Here is a 23821-nt window from a genome sequence, read left to right as displayed (position 1 = left end):
GCCACCAAACCCCATCTTCCCCAGTGATTCTCCAAGGCCAGAGCTCGAACCCTGACGGCCCGTGTATTCTCACGACCATTGTGTCCTGGGGCCCCTCCCCCTGCAGCCGGGCAAGTGCCAGAGCCAAGGAAGCCTGAGGCCGGTTCAGGGCATTGTTCTCCCTCGGAAGAGGATCTCCAAAGCAGAAGGAAGTTAGAAACAACCACACAACGAATCCCAGATTCTCCTTTCTCCCTGCCTCGCTGCCGGAGATGAAAGCAGGGCTGGCTGACGGCGCACCCCGCCCAGCAGCTGCTCGCCCTCCAGGAAGTCCGCAGCTCAGGGAAGGGCCGGTCCCCGAGGCCTGGGTTGTCCTCTGGGATAGATTTCCACAGTGAAATGTGTGGATTTCAGCTAGATGCCAATTCCCTGAGGGCAGAGATACGCCTGAAGCCTCCTTCCGGAGAGGACAACCGGGACAAGTCGCTGGCACTGTGTTTGTCAACTGATTCCATCTAGACACTTACCTAAACGCTTCCCCATAGTCATCCCATGAGACAGAAACTATCAGATAGTCCCGTTCTAGAGGAGGTGGAGTCCAGGCGGCCCAGCCAACGGGCAGGACCGATCTGATTGGGGCGGCTCAGGAACCAGGGATCCTGCTCCGTGCACCTCACCACCCTCCCCCAAGGACTCCATGAGACACACGTGGAGCCCTGCCCAGGTCAGAGCCCCACACCGCGGCCAGATAAAGGGCAGACTTAAGAGAAGGGGTCGCACCGCACAAGCCAGCCGCGTGGGTGACAGGAAGGAGCTGTGGGAGGAGACACACGGAGCTAGTGCCAGTCTCACCCACTTAGCATCTGAACATTCCTGCTAAGAAGTTTTTCTTAAAAATGCACTTCTTTTCTGTTGGGGCTATTATTCATTTTAACATAATGTTGTGTTTTATGCCTCCTACGTAAGTAGACACCAGCTTGAAATGTTGTGGAATACCAAGCTCATATATCTAGTCAAACTTCTGTTTGCTTTTTGCTGCATCCATAGCTACAATCCGAATAAATAGAGGAGAAACATTTGGCTCCCAGTCCTACCAGCTGGGCCCGATGCCATCATTCCCCCAAAACAAAGGGGAAAAGATGCCAGAAGTGAAGGACCAAGGCTAGTGGTGAAAGAAAATACTGTCCTGTTCCAGGGGGTACTAAGAAGGGTCAAAAGGGGTGGTGGAGGGGCGCCAGCACATTTTATAACTGTGGGCAGAGGAGCTGTCACAACCCAGCCTTCCACCAATAAGGTAGCAGGCTTGGAGGGTGCCAGTGGGCCCCAGCCGGTCAGTGGTGGCCCTGCACCCACGTGCTCTCCGTCTGACTCGCCTCACCCCTGCCCACGCTGCAGGATCTGCCACTCTGCGCTGTGGGTGGAGCGCCCTGCACCCTCTGGGGTGCATACTGTAACAGCCACGCCCTGGGCCATGTGTGTGCCGGGTGGCTCCGTCCTTCTGAACCAGAAAACCCAAGGATCAGGCTTTGTCCCTGGACTCCCCAGCGTACAACTGTGGGTAAAACTGTAATATTTCCAGAATATCTCACCTGGCTTCAGTATATCTGCAGATCAACAGGCACTCAAGGGTGGAGAGAAGTATGCTTTAGGGCATTTGCATCATTCCTCCAGGGTGGTGGAAAGAAGTTCATCTCCATATCTATGGATAATTACCTGGGCAACCCGGGGCGTGTCTGAATCTGAGAGGTTAAGGGGAGGAGGCTGGCCTGCTTGCTGGCTGGCTTCTTCAGGAGCAGAGGAGCAAGATGGCCCTGGACTGCAGTTTGTAAGCAATAAATGGGTTTTAAATTTTATTTCTCCCTTTGACTGATTTCGGGTTTTAGAGGTATTTTGCCCCAGGATTACCTAGACTTACAATGACCACACAAATGTAACCTGTTTTTTCAAACTATTACAGATGAGTGTAAAACAAAGGTGACAGACAGGTCAAGGTCACAGTTCCATCTCTAAATGATCCCACTACTGCACAGAGGAAAGTGATAGGAATCCTAGAGGCTGGTGGGCATCGTCACCACACTCCGCCTTCCCTCCCGACTTGGAAGGCATCGGAGTCCCTTCAGCAAAGCTCCCCACATGTTCCAGGAACAGCCACCACCTGTTGTGCACTTGATCCTACCCCATGCCTCTGTCAGGGCACAGAAATCAACTATCCTGGTCTTGCTCCAAAATTTGATCCTCTCTCTCCTGGTGGCTCTTTGGCTCAGCCTATAAAACACCTTTGAATCTGCCCGAAGCTGAAAAGACCTCCTATGTCTGCTTCCACCACCCAGATTGGTCCATCTCTCCTCCTACCTTGAGCACCAAACTTCCTGGCAGTCCACCTTCAAGTCCTGAGCCCTCCCAGAGTTCCTAAGCCCCTGTGGTGTGCAGCCCAGCCTTATGGGAATTGCTTCCTCAATGGCCACAAACAGTCTATGAGCATCAGATCCAGCAGCCACTCTCCATACCCATCCTATTTGACCCCCCTGCCTCAATTCACCCAACAGAGAAGCTCTTCCTGTGAAATGTGCTTAGAGCAGGCAGTTCTCTGTTTACTCAAAAGACATTCCCCTTCCCCTTGGCTGGCAGAATGCCAACATTGTTCAAGGACAGGAAAGAGATTCTTTTATCTCAGCAAGATGGGCACAGGCTCCGGTTCAAGAGCATGTGTCTCTTCTGACCAGTGACATATGGGGGGCCATCGCTTGGGGTCTTCTGGGAACAACCCCTCCACCTCTACCCTGCCCCCCATCAATAAGAGGGGGACTTGTGAGGAGAGAGCCTGCCGCATGCCGCTCCCATTTTCCTGCCTTTGAACTCGGTCATGTGCGGATGTGACGCTTGAGCTGAGAGGCCAAGAGGACCCCAGCAGCATGGACCGGAGCCTTGCTGCTCAACAATCCGACTACAGGAAGATTCGTCCCTACGTCCCGTCACCCCCGGACAGGCTGGCTGCTCGCCGCCGCCCCAGCACCCCCAGCTGATGTGTCCCTCCTCCCTTGGTCACCTGGCCCTGCTGCCCCCTGGGAAGCCCCTCTGCCCACCCTGTGAGCATCAGTGCTGTCCTGGCCCTCTCTGCTCCCCAGGTGCATGCCCTCATCATCCATGTTCATTAAGGCAACAAATAGCTACCAGCACCTTCTATGTGCCAGGCTGCCCTCACAGACCTGACTCTCTAGTCAGGAAGATAAGCAATAAAGATGAACAAAGGAAAAAATCTCAAGTTGCGATCAGCGCCTGCTCTGAATGAAATGATTCGCTAAGGAGGAGTGTTGAGAGGGACAGCAACCTGAGAGGGAACATTCAGGCTGACGTTTGGAGGAGGAGCAGAAATTGGCCGTGCAAAAACGAAGCAGAGCAGGCCAGACGGTGGGGACCATGGCGAACCACGGGTGAGGACCTGCGGGAGGGAAGACGTGTTGTGGGGACCGCAGGAAGCCAGGGGGCGCTAATGAGAAGTAAAGGGACGGAAAAGTCAGGTGAAGCCGAGATCCGATGTAGAGCCCAGTAGGCCACGGGAAGGTGGTGGTCCTTATGCTGAGTGCAGATGAAGTCATTAGGGAAGAGGATGGACAATCGAATTGGAGTTCCTAAAAGATCTCTGTGGCTGGACCGTGGGGCCAGAGTGGAAGTGGGCAGGCCACGTGGACTCGGTCCCCCAGGTGGGATGGGGGTGGCTTGGCCTAGGATGGTGGCAGCGCAGAGGAGAGAGGTGATGTGTCTCCCCTGGGACATGTTGCCAAGGTAGAAATGATGCAAGCTGAGGAGGAGTGGGATGCGAGGGGTGAGGAGAGGAAGGAACCAAGGATGACGCTCGGGTCCTGCACGGTGGGGGCCTCACATCCGGAATTTCATTATCGGTGCCACGGATTCAGATGGAGAAGCAGGTTTGGAAATGCAGGAGGCAAATCCCCTTTGGGGCTCCGTTTTGAAAATGCTGCATTTGAAATGACTGAAGGACAGCCGAGTGAAGAGGCCAAGGGACGGCTGGAGCTCCGGAGACTGGGAGTTTGGAGACTGTCAGCCTAGAAATGGTATTGAAAGTCATGGAACGGATGACATCCACTGGGCAAAGCGTAGCAGTATCATTTATTCTTTACTTCTGCTCCTCTCGTCTCCTCGTGGAGTTGGATTGCCACTTCCCATCAGTCCTACAACCAAAACATCCCCCAAAGCTGTCTTCTTCCTTCATTCCCGCGGCTGGTGCCCTTCCGGCCCTCACCTCATCTCCCCTGAAGATGTTTCGTCAGCCTCCTCGACTTGTCTCTCCACTTCATCCTCCCTTCTGCCACCTGGGGGTCTGCACCTGCTCAGCCGGGGCCAAACCGAAACCGAGAGGTGCAGGAGGCAGCCTCCGGGAAGCCGTCGTGGTCACCCAGGCCGGAGCTGGAGAGGCACCAGTGACCGAGACAGAACCAGGTGCACACGTCGGAAGCCACAGCGACCAGGGAGGCGCAGGCAGATGCTGGCGTCACCCTGCTCAGCACCGTGCTCTGGCAGGGGCAGCTTTATGAGCCCAGCTTACTCAGGCCAGCCTAGGGGTTAAAGGCACCACCCAAGGTGGCATACAAGGCGGCGCGCTCTAAAACAGATAATAGCAACAATAGCAAAAACACCAATGAGTACCATTTACTGTGCACTTACAATGTGCCAGGCACCTTGCTAAGCACTTTAAATAGATTCCCCAGTGTAATCAAGCAACCCTAGGAGGTGGGTATTACAGATGAGGACACTGAGGTTCCAGAAGGCTGAGGAGAGTTAAGAGCAGGGGCTTCGCGGCTGGAAGCCCCCTCTGCTGCTCTGTGATGGGGCTTCGTGACTCTCCCAGCCTCATCTTAAAATGGGATTAAATGAGATGACTCTGTTAAAGCATCTAGCTCATGCCTACCGCCAAGGAAGGGCTCGATGCTGCCCAGCAGTGATTGCTGCTTGTATGGTCACGATAACAAGTCAGCTTGTGTCATTTCCCTGTATAAAAACCTCCAGTGGCTCCCACCCCCACAGGTAAGGACTCCCGGTCTCACCCTCTGGCGCACCCACGCAAACCACTCCTCTAGCCACGCAGTGGTTCCTGCAGTAGGAAGCCAAGCCAAGAAAAGGGATAATATTTCTTTAAGGCTTTAACAACACAGAGAAATACCAGGGTGCTTAAGTTTAAAGCCATGTAACACTGTACCCCCCACCGGGACCCAGTGAAATGGAACATCTTGTTGATCATAGTCATGTAGGCTCATTAGTTTACAATAGGGCATCCGGGTACCCTTTCTTGAGATGGGTTAAAGCATTACTAGCGTCTGGCTGAACCTACGGTGCACTAACAGCTCCCACCGCAGCATTGCTGGCGGCTGACTCCTCTTTATCCTTGCAGTGAATGTATAAAAGGCACGGCCTCGCTGCTCTCAGGGCTCAGCCTTTCGGGGGGATGAGTCTGCTGAGCCAGTGCCGGCACTAACTAGCCGCTTCTCGCCAAACATCTCGTGTCCCGTTCGTAGTTCAAGCAGTTCCTGCGACACCCCCGCTTCCTCAGTGAGCCATGGCCGTTCCAACTCCAAGCCTCTGCTCTCCCCGTCTCCATGCCGCACGCCCTCCTCACCCTTCTCCACCAGGGAGGAGGCAGGAAGTTGTCAGCAGGGGGTCCAAGAGCCATCAGCCCTTGGCTTGTTGGACTTACAGCCTAGGACATCGCTCCCATTTGCATTTTAGGCGCCCAGCACAGCAGCAAACACTCGGTAGATGCTGAATGAAGTAAAAAAAAAAAAGGTCATCCCAGTTTTTAAAAGTAGTCCTGGGGAAAGGTGGTGGACAGTGCGGTTCAAGACTGGGAAGTGCCCACAACCCAGACAGTGTGGTGTGACAGCGGACGTGCCCCGGCGGGTCTCAACTCCTCTCTCCTCCACCAACACTTCATTCAAAACAGTCCTGGGGGCAAGACTTTAGTTTAACAAAAGCCAGTAAAGTAAGTGTTTTAGGAACACAAGCCCAGGGCAAAACGTCGGCAGAGTAAGACTGTCTTGTGGCCATCAGGCCTCTGGGAAGTTGTCAGTGGAGAGGACCTACCTTATCTCAGTCCAGGGAAAACCACTCTACTCAACGCCATTTGGGTTGAGGAAGTCAAATGAGTGATGACAATAACAAGAATAAAATTAGCCATGATTTATTGAGTACTTAGTGTGTCAGGCACTTAACAACTCAGAAATGAGGAAACCGAGGCTCAGAAACACCCCAGGAGACCCGGCTAATCAAGTCAGAGTCGAGATTTGAACCCACAACTTGAACATGGCCCCCTGCCACTGCCTTCCAAGAAGGCTGCAGTCTGGTGTCCAGAGGAGCTCAGAGAGTTCTCGGGAGCGTTTCTGTTCCCCCAGAGGGGTGGGGGACTTGAGAAGACCCTGGAAGCAGGAAGTATAGTTTTGAGTTCTAAGTCTGGATTGAGGGGGTATAGGGGCCAAGGGCAGGCCAGCCCGAGATGTGCCATTCTGGCAGGAAGATTATTTTGAGCTGAAAACCATCAAGGCCCAAAAGACTTGGGAAGATACTTTGACCTCCTGCCCATCCTCCCAGCCCCACAGCTGCATGAAAAGAATTTAGACGGAGGACCTGCTCCAAGAGGGGGGGAGCTCTCCCCACAGGAAACTGTATTATGATGCAAACTAGGGGTGGTAGGCAGGGAGGGACTGGCTGAGTCTGTTAAAATTCCTCTCTGGCCCCGTAGTTTCTGTGTGGCCCCGCAAACATTTGTTTATCAAACATTTACTCTTTTTATTCATGGAATTACTTCCCTTTTCCTTTGAAGTCTCAGGCCCCCATCCCCTTCTCCTTGGTTCAATATGACATATATGCCTCGTTCTCCCTGTCTCTGGAACCCATGCATATGCTTCCCCTAGAGTATGTGATTAAAGTTTGTGTTTTTTTCCTCCTGTTATTCTCTCATGTCCATTTGATTCTTAGAAGAACCTCCAGGGCTAGAGGAAATTTCTTCCTCCTCGACAGGAGCTCTGCTGCAGGAACATATCTCAATAAGAGGACTGCGTCTAAAGACCCCCGGCCATGTGCACAGTCAGAAACTCTAAGTCAATTCCGAGGCTGCCAAAGAGGTTGAAAAGAATACCGGCTTCAACCCCCGGCACCCCCCGAATGACCGTGAACAGGGAGAAATAAAAAACCAAGCCATTTATTGTATGTGCATACAGTGAGACAACGAATTTGACCGGATCTGTACTGTTGGAACTTGAGGAGCTGGGAGGGGTGCAAGTTGTAGCACTCCAAAATCTTACGACTATAGACTATCTACGGTTAAAAGAACATATGGGATGTGAACAGATCCCAGAAATGGGTTGCTTTAATTTGTCTGATTTCTCTCAGACTGTTAAAGTACAGTTGGACAATATCCATCATATCATAGACTAATTTTCACAAATGCCTAGGGTGCCTAACTGGTTTTCTTGGCTTCACTGGAGATGGCTGGTAATTATAGATTTGCTTTGTTTATATCACCGTATTCCTATTATGTTAATATGTGTGCACAAGTTAGTTAGTAGTTTAAAACCTATACATACTTAAGGTACTCTACAAGAAGATATGTCAAAGAAACAATCAATCCTCCCATGTTTTCTTCCGTCTGCTACCTCTATAGCTTTTCCTCTTCCTTCCTAATTACAACCCTTAAATAGAATTCGTGCCTCATATCGAATTTACCGAGTATCATAATTCCTCCAGGTGGTAAAGATACCTCGAGACAAGTGCTGGGCATAGAAGCCACAGGGCATAAATCTGCAAAGAAGTAAAAAGCTAACCTTTTCAAACAATATGGCTTCTCTCTCACTTACCAACTTTACATTTCCCTGTATGGCCCCGGAAGATGACTGGTTAGCCAGAGACGGGTAAGATTCCTCAAGGGAGGAACAACCTAAGACAGGCACAGTCGCAGGGGGGCCATCAGGTGAGAAATTGGGGAACAACAGTGGTGAAGCTTAGAACCTCACCCCCCCCCCCCGTGTTGAGAGAAATCTTCTGCATCCGTGGATGTTTTATTGCCCTTGTCTAGCTCGGATTAGCACATAGTCTATAGGCACACACCTGATCATCTACAATCGCTCTCTTACAACACTAAACTATGTTTTCTACCTTTATCTTGAATTTACCTACCACTTCAGCAGTTTATTAAAAATAAAAATAATAATAATAATAAAGGGAGAAATGTGGGATCCACATATAAATCAAGTATAAAAATCAAACGAATATTCATATCTGACCTGATTGTTTATAGTTCATAATGCGTGATCAAAACCGAAAGTTTCTGTGATGACTGCCCTTGTACTGTTCACCATGTAAGAACTTATTCACTATGTAAGAATTCGTTCACCATGTAAGAACTTGTTCGTTATGCTTCAGAAGACTGGAGACTGAAGAGAACTAGGCTTGAGATGGATTAATGATTGTGCATTGAGCATTGACCCCCCTATACAGAATTTTATTGTTGTTAACAACCATTTGATCAATAAATATGAGAGATGCCCTCTCAAAAAAAAAAAAAAAAACCAAGCCATTTAAAGATTGCAGGGACCAACAGCAGGCTGCCCAAGATGTGCCCCTTTAGCACGTAGATTGTCACAGCTGAAAACAACGAAGGCCCACGTGACTCAGAGAGAAACTTTGACCCTCCCCCGGCCAGCTGCTTAAAAAGGACTTAGATGGAGGATCTGCTCCCGGATGAGAAGTCTCACCAGCGGTAGCTGGTTTCCGCGTGCACCAGGCGTGGTAGACAGGGAGGGCTGCGCAGTCTTCAAATTCCTCTCTGGATCCCATTGTTTCTGCGGGGCTCTTCAAACATTTGTTTGCCAAACATTTACTCTTGAAGTTCCTGTGAATTGCCTTCCTTCCCTCCCTGCTTCTCTCTGGTTCAGGATGACATCTCTACCTCACTGTCCCCAACTGTCTGTGGAATCTCACGTCTCTGGCTTCCCACCTGTACATAATTAACTTCAGGTTTTTCCCCTGCCAATCTGATTCATGTCAATTTGACTCTTAGACCAGCCAGCTAGGAGACCTTGAAAGGTAAAGGAAAATCCTTCCCCTCGAGGTGAATAAGAAGCTGCCTTGAGATGCAGGTGGAGGAACTGGAATGTGCTGCGGCGACCCTTCCTGCAGCCAAAATTGGAGTGGGACAGGGGTAAACATGCTGAACCGAGGAACCCTGGCTGTCAGGGTCCATAGGCACAGATGAGCTGTAGCTCAGCAGGACCCTTGTGGAGAGAAGAGAAGAGCCACAGGGGGTGGAGAAAGGAACAGAGGGGCTTGACAAGTGATCCTCACAAGCTCTGTCCTTGAACTGGGGGTTAACAGACTGAAACACTGGTCCCCCTGCTGGTATCTAGGCCTGTCCAAGAAGGTGAGGCCACACCCTCACCACCTGGTTCTCTGCTGAAGGCTCAGATTTGCATTTCATAAGGAAATGCCTCAACCTGGTCTTCTAGAAAGTCCTAGATGGCCCAAAACCTGCCCTGAGACACTTACCATGTTGACCCCTTCAAAGGGTTTCCTGATCCACTGAAGGGAAGTAAGAGTCTCAGGACCCTTAACCAGCTGAGCCAGGGGTTGGCCCGTTGCTGCTGCCCCTACCCTGCCTTCTGTTTTGTCCCCCTAATTCCCAGGGATGCGGCCTTCCTGTCTCTTGTACAGCCAGCCCCTGTCTGCTCTTCCCATCCAGCGTCTCCTATACCCACCTTGCTCCGCCCAAGGAGCTGATCTCAGTACCTGCCAGGCCGCCCGGCACTGTAATCCTAGATGCACTGTACTTGGCACATGGCAGGATTGATGGGACTGACTGCCTGCGCAGCCCCAACATGGCCCACTGCTCCCCCAACATGCATGGGCCCCACTTAAGTTTCTGGCTCCCTAGAGAAGGCTCTTTTTCTCTGACCCTCAAAGATCATCCCCCTGAGATTAGCTTTGTTATAGGCTGAACTGTGTGCCCTCTCAAATTCATATCTTGGAGCCCAACACCTCAGAATGTGTGACTATATTTGGAGATAAGACCCTTTAAAGAGGTGATTGAGTTCAAACGATGCCGTTAGGGTGGGCCCTAATCCAGTCTGACTGGTGTCCTTATGAGAAGAGGATTTGGACCCACGAGACACCAGGTATGGGCACGCACAGAGGAAAGGCCGTGTGAGGTCACAGCAAGAAGACAGTCACCTGCAAGCCAAGGAGAGAGGCCTCAGAGGAAACCAACACTGCCATCACCTTGATCTTGGGCTTCAGACTCCAGAACTGTGAGAAAATAATTTTCTGTTGTTTCAGCCACCTGGTCTGTGGTATTCTGCTATGTCAGCCCAAGCAAAGGAATATAGACCTCATTACTGGATTGCTGGCCTTTGCCACTTTCTGTCACAATTGCAAAAACAAAGCTTCACCTTTATTATGTGCCGGCACTGTGCTAAGAAGGTTGCACACTTATCCAGGTCAATCTTCTCAACAGCACAGGGAACATTATTACCCCACTTTACAAATGGGAAAACTGAGGCTCAGAGAAGTTAATGACTTGCCCAAGGTCACCCAGCTGATAAATGACTAAGACCAGATTTCAACCCAGGTGGGCTGGCTCCAGAGCTGGTGCTCCCAGCCGCTCAGGGCACCAGTGCCTGAGAGGCCCCTCGAAGGGGCTGAACGTTTGTGTCAGCCCCAAATGTTATCTGCTGAAATCCTCAGCCCCAGTGTGGTGGGACTAGGAGGCAGGGCCTTCGGAGAAATTAGGTCATGAGGGTGGAGCCCTCATGATGGGATTACTGCCCTTGTATGAGACCTCAGAGAACTCCCCCACTTCTCTCTATGTGGGAGCACGTGACGGAAGTCCGCAGTCTGCAACCCAGAAGAGGGCTCCCACCAAAGCCAGCCACACAGGCACCCTGACCTCAGACTTCCAGCCTCCAGAACTTAAATACATTTCTGTGGCTTAAGCCCCCCAGTCTACGGTTTTCTGTTAGAGCGGCCCTGTACCGGCTAGGACAGGCCCCCCAGTCCAGGCTCTCAGATTGACTGGATGAGCTGGTGGAGACACCCGGACAGCTGCGAGGCACGGCCCTGTACCCAGGCCACACGGAGCCTGTCTTCCCGGACCTTTGGTGATGGCGTTTCATCCCATTTAGCCCATCAAGCCCACATCCCGCAGCCACTACTCCGCCTTGTCTAAGGCCTGTGGAGCCGTGGCTCCGTTTGCCCCCTTCTGAGGCCTGCCTCTACCACTGTGCCCTTTGGCAGCAGGGGTGCCCGCCGCAACCCAGCCAGCAAGCGAGCCCTCCACAGGCCACCTCCAGGTCCTCACCAAACCGTCCCCGTAACCAAGTGTCCTGCAGGACTCCAGCTCATCGATTCACCTTAGAAGAAGGCCTAGCTCATGAGCAGCTGAAATGACTCTGCCCGGCAAGAATGGAAGCAGGCTAATTTCCCCCACCCCTGACCCCAATGTCAAGGTCAGGAGCCTCGGTCCTCTCACCAGAGGAGCCACACGGTGCAGCAGAGAGCAGGACTCCTTCTGAGCCAGGAGGGTCTGATGTAAGCCACAGGGAATGGCCAGCTCTTGCAACTAACTCACCCTCCCTGCACAGAAAAGCCTGCCGAGAAATGCCAAGCACCCCCCTCGTGAGCAAAGCCAACCTTTGTAAGCTCTGAATTGCTCTGGAGAGTGGGAGGAGGGAAGCCACTGGCTGGTACCGTGCTCCTGCTTCAGTGCTCATTTCTGCTGCTGCCTGGCAGTGGGCTGCCTGCAGGGCTTCTGCCTGTGCTGGAAACTCCACCCAGGCAGGAGCTGGCTGTTTCCTCCGCAGCCCCGAGCACAGTGTCTGTCTCTCAAGGTGTGCTACCTGGGCCACCTCCCCCGCCTCACCTTATTAGATGTGAATTCCTAATCCCTGCTCCAGAGCCAGGGAATCGGACTCCCCAGGGTGGGACCCAGGAATCTGCATCTATCAAGCACCCCAGCTGAGAGTGAGTTTCACTGCCCTGCTGGTCCTCTATTCAACCAGCCTGCGGCACAAGGAGGTTGGGCAAGCATCCTGGTGTTGACCGAGGGGTTTCCTGGAGCCTGGGACATCCAGTGCTAAAACCAGGAGGTTCCCGGGAAAGCCAGGATGGTGGGATTATCCTCACTCCCTTAAAACTCCGCACAGGGCCAGAGGGCAGGGGATTCCCAGCTCATAGGTGAGAAATCACCTCCACATCACTCATACTTGGTGTTGAAATGCACCACAGATGTGCTGGGATTTCACAACACTTCACATGAAAAAAAAAGAAGTCAGACATGAGGAACTGAGTCAGGAGCACTGGAAAAGGTTCCAGCTTCCCCAGCCTGTGCCCTGCCCCAAACTGAGGACTGCCGCCCTGTGTTGAGAGCAGCAAACGCCTACCCTGAGCTGACTGTCCCCCGAGCCCTGCTGCTCAGAGGGCCCCCCCTGGGTAGGAGGGGGTCGTGAGAACTACAGGTGTCAGAACCAGAAAGTCTTTGGACCTCATTTCTCAGATGAGAAAACTAAGGTTCAGAAGGGCCAAATGACTGCAGGATCACACGGCTAGCCAGCCAGAAGGTGACAGCAGCCCTCCTCATCTTGGCACCTCTGCTCTGCAAAAGCCTGGCAAAAAATGATAAGACCAGAGAAAGAAGCCAGAAGTATTCACTGAGGGGTAGGAGGCCAGACACACAGATAGATGGGTGGGAGCAGAAGAGTGTTTGAGGGATCGTGATGTTCAGCACCCCCACTCTGCATATTACAAATGAGGAAACAGAGGCACACAGAAGTCAAATTTATTTCCCAATGCTACATACGGGAACCTCCTGCAGGTCCCTGAAGGCCTGTCCACAGTGGCTAGAGAAGTGGGTACTGCCCACAGATCTGAAGATTTGCTGCTTCTGAAATGAGTCTCTCGTGACAATGTCTAGCATAAAAGTGGAACTAGAGGCCTGGATCCACACACGCAGCCCTGAAGCCTTCAGCTTAGGGCAGCAACCCCAGGAAGAGAGTGTCCACCAGAGCAGGGGTTTCTCTGTGGGGAGTGTATTACAAAGACCAAATTCTTATCAACGATTTCATATGAAATCGTTGATAAGAATTTGGTCTTTGTAATATCTTTAAAAAAACGATTAAAGGACAACAAAATTTTGAGTGGACAGTGAGAGACGAGCAGGAGGCCAAGCCCTGAGCTTTGGAAAGCACAGAGATGAGAAGGGTGGGATTCTAAGGGGGCGAGAGTCGCTGCTGAGACCAGGGGAAGCCCACAGGATGGCTCACTAGCTAGAGGCCCAGCGGTCCTGGAGGCCTGGAGGGGAGGTGTCTCCATTATGGTAGAACTGGACTCCACGTTGCCTTTTTAAGTACATTAAGCATAAATTCATCTGGAAATCATAAAGGACTTCTATTTGTCATATTCACTCATAAGAGGACAACACCCAAGAATTTTACAACTAATTTCTGAAAAGTATTTTGAGTTCTTCATAATTAAGAATTCAAAAATATCACCTCCAAGTTATAGTCCATGACATAATGGAAACAATCTTCCAGGAATTGATGCCTCTGTGGTTGGCCCAGTAAAACCCTGGCTGTGCGGAACCCTGAGGGAATGAATGAGTCACTTTATAGAGTAGAATTTCCTGAGTCGCTGAAGGTGAAGCCTTTAAGTGATAGACATTTAAACTCCAAAACAGAAGTCTTTCTTAAATAATGGCCTCTTCGCCCCTGCATTCTAAAACGGACTCTCAGGACGGTACCTCAGCAATCCCATTTTCAGGCAGTACCGGAGGGCTGGCCGCTGCCAGGAACTACCCCACTGGCAGTGTCTTCCCTTCAGAACTTTCCACTCTGACCACAATCCCTGCTCCTCCCCTGCCTCACTCCCCCGCCGCTGTCCTCCACCTCATTTCATTTCTGGTCTCCAGTCCAGGACCCTATCCCTCCTGATTGCTGCCATTATTGAAAACACAGCTGCCACACCCCGTGGACCAGCAGTTTTTTGTCCCTATTTACTAAAGCTACAGAACCTGACCCTACCCGACACAGAACCGTGCTGCAAATAATCATGGCAAGAACCAACAGGCGTTTGACACACACCACTTTCGTTTACAGATTTTACAAAGTCCTGATACCCCCTGACACAGGCCAATACAGGTAGTTTTAGCCACATTTTTATGACAAAACAAATGTGATGATCTTCGTAAAGCCACCTGACCAATAAACACAGGTGGAGGGCCTGAATCCAGATCTTCTAACTCCAAATCCATATACTTAGCTAATTCTTCAATCACCTACTTCGATTAAATATATATTATCTGAAAATCTGCCAAGAGAATGCAAATAATTATTAATAACTAGCAGTCCAGCTGAACTCCCCCACATGAAAATTAGTGGCTTCAAGTTGGGCAATGACTTTATTTCCATTAGTGTTCAATTGTTGCTTTTGCAAATCCAGGTGCTAATTCCAAAGAAGGGTTTGGTATAAACAAGCCACGGAAGTGTTTCTGCAGGGGACAAAAGGAAAGGTGATGTGATTACAAAGAGTTTGGACAGCGACCAGGTCTGTACTGTAATTGCGAAGAGCCCCTCATGGAGGAAATTACAGATGGAAGTGAAGGTGGTGTTAATTTACTCTGAGGAGAACGGCCTTCTGTTGCTTTTCATCTCAAAATTCGACAGAAAGGAATGTTTTTCTAATGATGCATCCATTGTCACTGTATTCCAGGACAACACAATAGTTGTCATGTGTTCCAACAAGCTACTCAGAATGTTAGCTGTCGGGATTTTTGCAGAGGAGGCACCCTGACGGGTATCACTGTAAATTTATGACCACAGATCTCACGTTGTCAGCCAGCGCTGCCGAGAAATGCTGCCCCGCTTCTTAGCAAGTTCCCTCCCCCTTGCTGAGATGCTATTCCACCCCTTCTCTCTCCTCCAGCCTCCACCCTCCCTCCCAGTCACTGCTCTCTGTTCATTATCTCACCCCTTACGTCACCAAGAAAACAGAAGTCATCATCAAGGCTCCCTCATCTTCCCTCAATCCAGCCCTTGGCCTTCCTGCCTTCATCTCTCCCTTCAGGTCTGATCAGCTGTCTTGGTTTGCCCGGGATTGGGGGTTCCTGGGACATGAACTTTCCATTTTAAAATGATGGGCTTTCTCGGGACGTAGGACCTTTGGTGCTAAAACTGGGGAAGTCCCTGTAAATACAGATGAGCCTCCCTTCTCCTGCCCGCCTGAGTGCACCTGTTCCCATCCCCTCTCAGCAGCTTGAGGGCTGCAGTCCGCACATCCTCCCCGCCATGTCCCCCATCTCTCCCTCGCCACTGACTCCTTCCCCTGACCATGCAGACCAGGATAACATCCCCCATCGGAAAGAATAAGAGCTGTATCTCCCGTTGGCCCCCCTTCCTCTCATCCTACCGATCCATGCCTTTCTCCTGCTCAGCGAAGCTCTGTGTGCCCCTGAATCCTCTCCCCACCTGCCATCTCGGTCAACAGCCTCTACTCAGGCTTCCCTCTCTTCGCTCTAGTAAAACCTTCATTGTCAAGACCACCCACACTGCCAACTCCCAGGTGGATTCCCCATCTTACTCAACCTGGACTCAGAGGTCAGGATTCTTCCATTTCTGTTGCCCGTTTATTAGAGATCACTCCTTTTGAGAAAGAGCATATGCGAATAGCTGGAAGAATGAGCTGGTGCTTGGATGATACAGCAACGTCAGATTGCTATAAAGGTCACTGAATGCCTACTCTCAATTTCTATAACACGTCTCCCCGTGAACGAGCCCCAGTCTGCGGACAGACACGATCAGAACGACTCTGTGAAAGGCACTGCTCTAGACCCCACACTCTCCTGGTTTTTCTCCTGCCATAGGCACTACTCTTTCCATCTCCTTCACTACATCCCCTTCCTTTTCCCGGCTCCCAAATGTTGGCGAGCCCCAGGGGAGGAGTCTCAGCCCTCGGTTCTCCACTCTTCTCCAATTCCACGTTCCCCCTGGTTGATGCCAACCAGTCTCGTGGCTGCAAATACCATCTACATGCTGATGGCCCCTGCAGTGGATAGAACTGTGTCCCCACAAAGATATTATGCACAAGTCCTAACCTGCTGTACCTGTTGTGACCTTATTTGGAAATAGGGGCTTCATAAATGTAATCACCACATTGAGATGATCCATACTGGATTAGGATGGGCCCTGACCCAATGATGGGTCTCCTTCTAAGAGGGACTCTGGGATGCAGAGACACAGGCACGTTCAGAGGGAAGATGGCCATGTGGAGAGACAGAAGTTGGAGAGACACAGCTAAAAACCAAGAAACATCAAGAACTGCCAGCAACCCCCAGAAACCAAAAAGAGGCAAGGAAGGATTCTTTCCTAGAGCATTCAGGAGCACGGCCCTACCGGTCCCTCTGAAAACACTTTCATTCTGGCCTTCTAGCTTCTGAAAACTGTGAGACCATACATTTCCATTGCTTTAAGCCATCCTAAGAAACTGATACAACCCCCAATTTATATCTCCAGCCTGCACCGCTACCCTAAACTCCCGGCTTTTATACACCAGCTATATACTTGACATCTCCCCTTGGTCTATTAAGGAATGCAGACTTAACATGTCTCAAACTGAAATTTTGGGTTTTCTTTCTCATTTCCCCCAATTCAGTACATGGCAAGGGCAGTCAGTCAGTTGTTCTGACCAAAACTTCAGCGTTATCCTTCATTTCTCTCTCACCCCTGTCCCCACTCCTACCCATTACATTCAAGATATTTCCCCTTCGTCGGCCAACCGTCATCATGACTGGCCTCAGTAGAATGTTCCAAGAAGACAAGGACATGGTCCTGTGCATTGCTAGCTCTCAGGCCTGGAACATAATAGGCATTCAGTAAGTACTTGTTAGCTCAATGAATGAAATGAAACCTTGTTAATTCAAACACTCCTCTGATTGAGAATTTGTGATCATTTAAACAGAGGTGACTAAGCTAACTACCAGTATAATGAAACACTGTAACTATGTGGGAAATAAACTGTTTACAAACAACATGCCTGGTCATTGTGAATCATCTGTATACTCACTACGGTTCCCCAAGTTTCCTTTTTAAAAGAGCTGGTTTTACTTGGTGGTTATGCAAAGCCTAGGTCTTTCCACACAGCCTAGAGCAATACATTTAAAGTCTAGCCTTCAAAGTAATAGAATTGCATGTCTTTAAAAGAAAATACATATTTTACAGTTCAGACTTAGGCAGTGATCTCATTAGAAAGTATATTCTATGCAGGCGTATCTTGTTTCATTGCACGTGGCTTTATTGTGTTTCGCAGATACCCCATTTTTTACAAATTGAAGGTTGTGGCAACTCTGCATCAATGAACATCATTTGCTCACTTCTGCTTCATGTCTTTGTGACACGTTTTGGTAATTAGCACAATATTTCAAATGTTTTCATTATTATGTTTGTTATGGTGATCTGTGGTCAGTGATGATAACTCACTGAAAGCTCAGATGATGGTTAGTATTTTTTAACGATAAAGTATTTTTTAATTAAGCTATGTACATTGTCCTTTAGATATGATAGTATTGCACACTTAATAGACTAAAGTATAGTGAAAACATAACTTTGCACGCACTGGGAAACCAAAAAATTCTTTTGACTGGCTTTATTGCAATATTCGCTTTACTCCAGTGGTCTGGAACTAAACCTGAAATATCTCTGAGGTATGCCTGTAACACCTCAAATCCCCAATATTTCTAGTCTCCACCGTGGCTTGTCCAGCATTCCAAAAATGCACTTTGAAACACTCAAGCCTTTTGACACTGATGGAATCAGGTTAGAATCTGTAGTTGGTTTGAAAAAGAGAGATGGACACACCTCTAGGCAGTTCCCAGTGTACCCAGCTAAAACCTGCAATGCCGCCTTTCTTTCAAATATATCCAGTAGTCCAAATACACCATTTTCCCCATCAAATTTTGGGGGCTTGAATATGGTTCACTCCTTTGAAGTCTAGTTCAGCTCAGCAAACACCTTCTGAAGTCTGATCTGGGGTCAGACACAGTGCCTGTGCAAAGGGCTCAAAGCTGAATGGACACACTTGGTCCCCACCCTCCGGAATGTTTTCCCACATTGAATGATAGGTACATTAGTTATATTAACTCTACTGAGATTATATGCACACAACCAGACTATACTAAGAGTTTGGTTGAGGGGTGGCTAAGTGCTATGTAAGCACAGGTAAAGGAACAGACAATTGCCTGGGGGAGGGATGTCAGGGACAGAGAAGGTGACGTAAACCCGCTTGAATTCACAAAGCGGACAACATGCGGGAAGCAGAAAGCATAGTTCATCCATGTGTAAGTGCTGGGAACTAAGTGGAAAAACCTGATAGGATTTAGAGAATAACTCCTCCAACAAGAACTCCGTCCTGGCCACCAAAACCACAAGAGTTGAGAAGTTTAAAACTCAGCTAATCATCCAAACGCTTTGTTTCGCAGCCAAAGAATGACGTTTGAGGGCTGATTAAAAGGTCTGATGGGTGGTCATCCCAGGTGGGTGAGGTCAGTACCTCTGTGAAGGACCATTTACATCAGGTCTTCATCTCCTGCCAGCCTTCATCTCTCATCTCTTTTCTTTCAGAGATAAAACAAACCTCTCAACAGCCAAATTATTCACAATAAACCCGTGCTTACCCAGCTGGTGGATTCCAATAGAATAAATAGATGTTACGAGCTGCTCGGCCGTTGCCCTCCCTCCGGACCTTACCTTCCCTGCTGTTGAACCCAGAAGCCTCCTCCACTCGTGGTCAACCACTGCAAGTTCAAAGAACTTCCAATTTTGTTTACACCAGTACAGGAGGAAGATCTGGGAGGAACCTTTGTCGGCAAGGGCTTCAGCCTCCTGCAGCGGCGGGATGAGGACAAAGAGGTGCTGTTTACCTGGTGCCACGGGGAGGCTGGCAGTCTTAGGTGGAGCACCAACTGAGTGCGACCCTGGGGCGGTTTCTCAACAGCAATGCTTGAAACATGGGCGCTAGATGATTCTTTGCTGTGGGAGACTGCCCTGCGCTGGGTAGGGTGTTTACCAGCTTCCCTGGTATCTTAGTTTGAGTTGCTCTGACCAAAAATACCATAGACCGGGTGAATTTGGAGGGGACACAAACATCTGTCCATCATACTTATTTCAACCCCCAGATGCCAGAAGGAACCCTCATCCCCACCCCACCACAAGTTGAAACAACTGAAATTGTATCAAATGGCCCCTGGGAAGGATGTTACCCCTGACTGAGAGTCTCTGCCTTTGAAGACAAAGCAGAGAAGAAGATGGAGAGAACCCCAGTGTGAACTGGACACCCCACAGGGGTGGGACCCAGCGGGGACAAAGGGGTGGGGCCTGGGGTACTAGAGAGGCTGGTGGGTGCATCGTTCAGGATGCCAGGAAGTCCTGTGAGGACCCTGCAGGTCTGGGGCAGGGGGAGGCTCCTCCAGCCCCTCCTTGGAGAGAGGCAACTGCTTTAAGCTGGGGGAGAGGAAACACAAGCAAAATCTAAATCTAGTTCCATATCCACAGGGGAAAAACAGGCAAAGACCTCGTAAAGTTCAAAAAGCAACTAGCTTTTTGACAGAAAAAACTTCTAGTTTTCAATAAGAAGGAGTTACATCATCCTTTATTAATAAATGCATAACTCATGTTTGCCTGGGTCACCCCAGTCTGGGCTTAAGGCTGGGGCCATTTTGACAGTAATAACATGGGTGTCACTGACTCTTGCCTCTGACGGCTATGGTGGGGTCCCAACCTCCTTCAAAACCTACCCCCTTGCACACCCGTGTGCACGCGCACACACAGTACTCCTGGAAGTCTTCAGACAGCTGCTCATGTGTCCTATGCAGACTCAATGTGTGCCCGCGAAGGGTCTGCCGTGATGTCGACCTCAGTGTCTCCCCACACTGGTGGTCACCATCCTCACCCACTGTGTGCTGAGCTGCCTGGAGGCCTGGCCACTGCCCCCAGGTTTCCCACACCAGCCACCACCTGCAGGCGGCAGGCCGGGTCCTCGGAGCTCCAAAGACACTCCTGCCTCCATGCCCAGGTGCGCTCTGTCTCTGATGAGCAGAAGCAGGGCCCTTCTGTTATGACCCGGCCCCCTTGTCGCCACAGGATCCGAGTGTGAGAGCCATTCAAGTGAACGCACACCCCAAGGGCTCCCCAGCAGCCCTAGAATCACTCTTCCCCTCCAACAGCCGCGGCTAAATCTTTCCCTACAAGGAACTTGTCTACCAGAAAACCCCTCCATCCCTCAAGCAACTGGATCTCCCGAGCTGCCCCTCTCCTCCGAGAGCCATGCGGGAAATTCAGCCCAGGGTGCAGCGTGGGCTCTGCTGGCTGGGCGACCACCCGCCCCGCGCCTGCTCGCCCTAACACCGCTGTCTGTGCACAGGGTGGCCAGTGGCCCTGCTCCTCCTTCCCAGGTCTCTGTTTGCACTGCTATGAAAAGTAAATAAATAAGTGAGTCGGATGATCTCACCCCTGCCCAGAAACCTCTATGAGTTACAATGGATGTTTATTGGCTGCTTGCTTCCTGCCAAGGGCCGTTCTAAGCCCTTTACATGGATTCCCTCACTTAATCCTTGCAACAGACCTCTGCGGTTAGGTACTCTTACTATAAAAGTCACAAATGGGGAAACTGAGGTACAGACATGGGCAGAGACCTGTCCAAGGTCAGGCAGCCACCAGGAGGCAGAGGGGGTGTCCCAAGACCTGCTGGGGCAGCAGAGGGGGGCGGGAAAGCGCAAGGCCTGTTCACACAGGCCCATCCGTGCAGGCCTCAACTCCCTTCCGGGGCAGGTAAGAGAGCTGAGAAAGAAGATCATAAACAAAGGGAAAGAGGAGGCAGATGGGGTTGGGGATAGAACAAGGCCCATCTGACCATGCCCTCGGGTGGGGGGCTGCCCTGGACACACCCCTCAGAGACCCCCTGCCCCTAAACTGGCTCCTTCTCAAGAAGAAGTATGTGCGATCCCCGGGGCGAGGCAAAAGGCCGGCTCCAAACCAAATCTCCCTCCTGTGCCCACAGGCCTTCTTTCTCACGCCTTCTGACCCTACTCACCTGCTCTGACTTTCCATGCCAGCAACACCATGTGCCTCCAGACCTGGGGGGATTCTGGCCGCTGCTTCTCATGGGTGCCCCCACTTAGGCTGACCCATGTGGCCCTCGCTCACATGACCTCTGATTGCTCTTACCCTCTGTGGCCCCCACCCATGCCCGGGCTCCTTGCCAGCTCCGGCTTCCCCTGTCAGCTCCTCACCCTTGCCTGGGGCCCACAGCCCACGGCCCCTCCCTGAACTGACCAGGCCACACAGTCGTCCCTCCACTGCCCTTCCACCTTGCTCAATGCCCCATCCTAAGGCATACCCACTGGAAACCAGCCACCGCCCATGCCAGGGCCCCTGTATCACCGCCACCCTCACTCCCCCTTTCCGCCTCTCAGCCCACACTCCCTGACTCACCCGCCCTCACCATCCATGTAAACTCAGCCCTCAAAGCCTGTGCCAGGACAGCGTCTCCCTACCCACCTCCCAGCAGCCACTCAGAGGGGCCCAGACCCCTGCAGGAAGGTTACCAGGGCCCTTGTTTAAGATGCCCTAACAGTGAACTAAGCCAGACACAAAAGAACTCATACTATATAATTCCACTTACAGGAGGTCCCACGAGCAGTGAAATGCAGACAGAAAGCAGAATGGGGTGGGGGCTGGAGGAGGTAGGAGGAGGCCATGGGGAGTTAGTGCTTCTCGGGGACAGGGTTTCATTTTGGGAAGAAGTAGTTCTGGAGGTGAATGGAGGGGATGGTTGCTCAGCGATGTGGATGGACTTAATGCCACTGAACTCTGCATCTACAAGTAGTTAAGATGGTAAATTTTATATTATATATATTCTATTACAATGAAAAAATGCTATGACAAAGTAAGCATCTTGGGAGTGGGGCAAGGAAGCCTGCGCTTTCAACCAGCCCCCTGCCCCTCCCCGCAGTTCTCATGGTCCCTCCGTGTGAGAACCGGGAATCACTACCCCTTCTTAGCTCCATCAAGTCACGGAAGCTGCTAAACCCTGACTTCCTCTTTTGGAAATGGATGCAATACCCTCCTCGCGTGGTTACTCAAGATAAGGAGTATGAAATACGGTGCATGCGGTAGCTGCTCAACAAAAGTGACTCTGACATTCAGTCAGTGCGTAAACCTTCACAGAGCCGCCTGGGGCCAGCCCAGCGGGTCCTGAGGGTGCAGGCCTTGGCAAGCAGAACGCCTCGCGTCCCAGCACTTGCAGACAGCCGGGCTCCCCACCCCCACCCAGGCCTCTGACGAGTTACCTGAGTTACCTGCCAGCAACAAGCACCTGACAACATGCAAGGAGGTTCCTGACTTCTCAGAGTCCAGGATCATAACCAGCAAAGGAGGGGAAGCGTACAGAGGTGAGGGGCAGGGGGGCACTGGAGTACCTAAAAGGAGACCCCCACCCAACCCAGAGTCTAGGCTGCACCAAATCCTGAAGGGTAAGTGGGGCAGGGGGTGGCCAAACAAACAACACAGGCCCAGGCCCAGAGACCTCTGCTGCGTCTGAGAGAAAGAGCAAGGCCGGGGTGGTGGGGGCTGGTATCCATATCCCACAAGCAAAAGGGAAGCCCGGTCAGTTTTATTTGGAGACCTCTGACCCCAAAGGCCCTCAGAAATCAGCAGCCCTGGTGGAAAGCAGGTCTCTTACTTGCCTCCGCTCTGGGGAATTCCCCTCTGCAGGAGACTGTGTTATCTTAAGAGCACAAAGCATTCGGCCTTATCTCCTCACCCACCATTCCCTGGGGTTTCTTGGGATGGCCCCTTGCCCCCCACAGCCTCAGCCAGGCAGGTCTGGTCAGCACACACATTCCATTCTTCTCGTCTAGAGCCCAGGGCTGGGTGGGGTAGGACTGGGCCCTGAGGCCTCCTCACAGGAAAACTGGACCCCTCCGGCCTCAGCCAGGGCTCCCCCAGGCCTCCCCACAGACCCTGGCCCACAGTTACTGCCTCTTGCCTGGGCCACTTTATAACCACTTTCTAGAACTCAGAAGAGCATTGGTGAAAAAGTGCCTCTTCTGTCTTTTTTTTCTCCTTTTTTACTTTTCCCAGCTTGACCTCCCCAGCCATGTTTAGGAAAGAGGAAAGCGTACACCAGTATACAGACATCACTTCAAAATAATACCTCTAGGCCTTTTGGCGCACAAGTGTTTCGCTAATGTCGAGTTAAGATTACAAAGTACACTGACTTCAGCACTTACTGTAATAAGAGTGTTGGACAAATTTTTTAAAAGCTCTAATTTTTTTTTTTCTTAAGATCCACTTATTTGGATAGTTCAGGGTCTCTGAAGTGGTAAATGCACTAGGAAATTACCTAAACAGTCTTGTCAGACCAACATTTTTGTCTTGGGTATAAGGCGTGTTGGAAGGCTGCCAGACTGCTCATGACCCTTTTGTTAAGATGTTTCCCTAAGAGCCTGTCACGGTGCGGAGGGGGCCATCTGGACAAGGACCAGGCCTCCAGCCCTCCCACCTACACCTCCTGCTCCCCTCATCCTCTGTGCGTGAAACCAAAGCATGAAATCAAAGTTCTTTTCCAGAACCAGTTCTCCAAGTGGGTGATCCAGCCCCGTGTGCAATCTTGTCCTCTTCCCTGTTTTGCTGTGAAACTATTCTTGAAAGCATTCCAAAGTGGCGTTAGGGAATATTCATATCTCAATTGTTTTTCACTTTAATAAAGAGTGACAGCAAATTTGGCCAGTGCCAGGGAG

General features: G+C 50.9%; 1 protein-coding gene across 4 annotated transcripts in view; it reads right to left on the bottom strand.

Annotated features, from left to right (window-relative positions):
- Positions 1–23821, bottom strand: part of AHNAK (AHNAK nucleoprotein) — a 127937-nt gene that overhangs the window by 47075 nt on the left and 57041 nt on the right. Inside the window, exon 6 of one of the 4 annotated variants that reach the window (XR_012123176.1) lies at positions 507–5754. The exons of the other annotated variants lie outside the window; for them this stretch is intronic. The gene's annotated coding sequence lies outside the window, so the exon portion shown is untranslated. The remainder of the gene's footprint in view (positions 1–506; positions 5755–23821) is intronic. 4 annotated transcript variants of the gene reach the window in all.

The sequence above is a fragment of the Manis javanica genome, chromosome 11 (assembly GCF_040802235.1).
Source record: "Manis javanica isolate MJ-LG chromosome 11, MJ_LKY, whole genome shotgun sequence".
Classification (NCBI taxonomy): Eukaryota; Metazoa; Chordata; class Mammalia; order Pholidota; family Manidae; genus Manis; species Manis javanica.
This window is presented reverse-complemented; position numbering and strand designations above follow the sequence as displayed.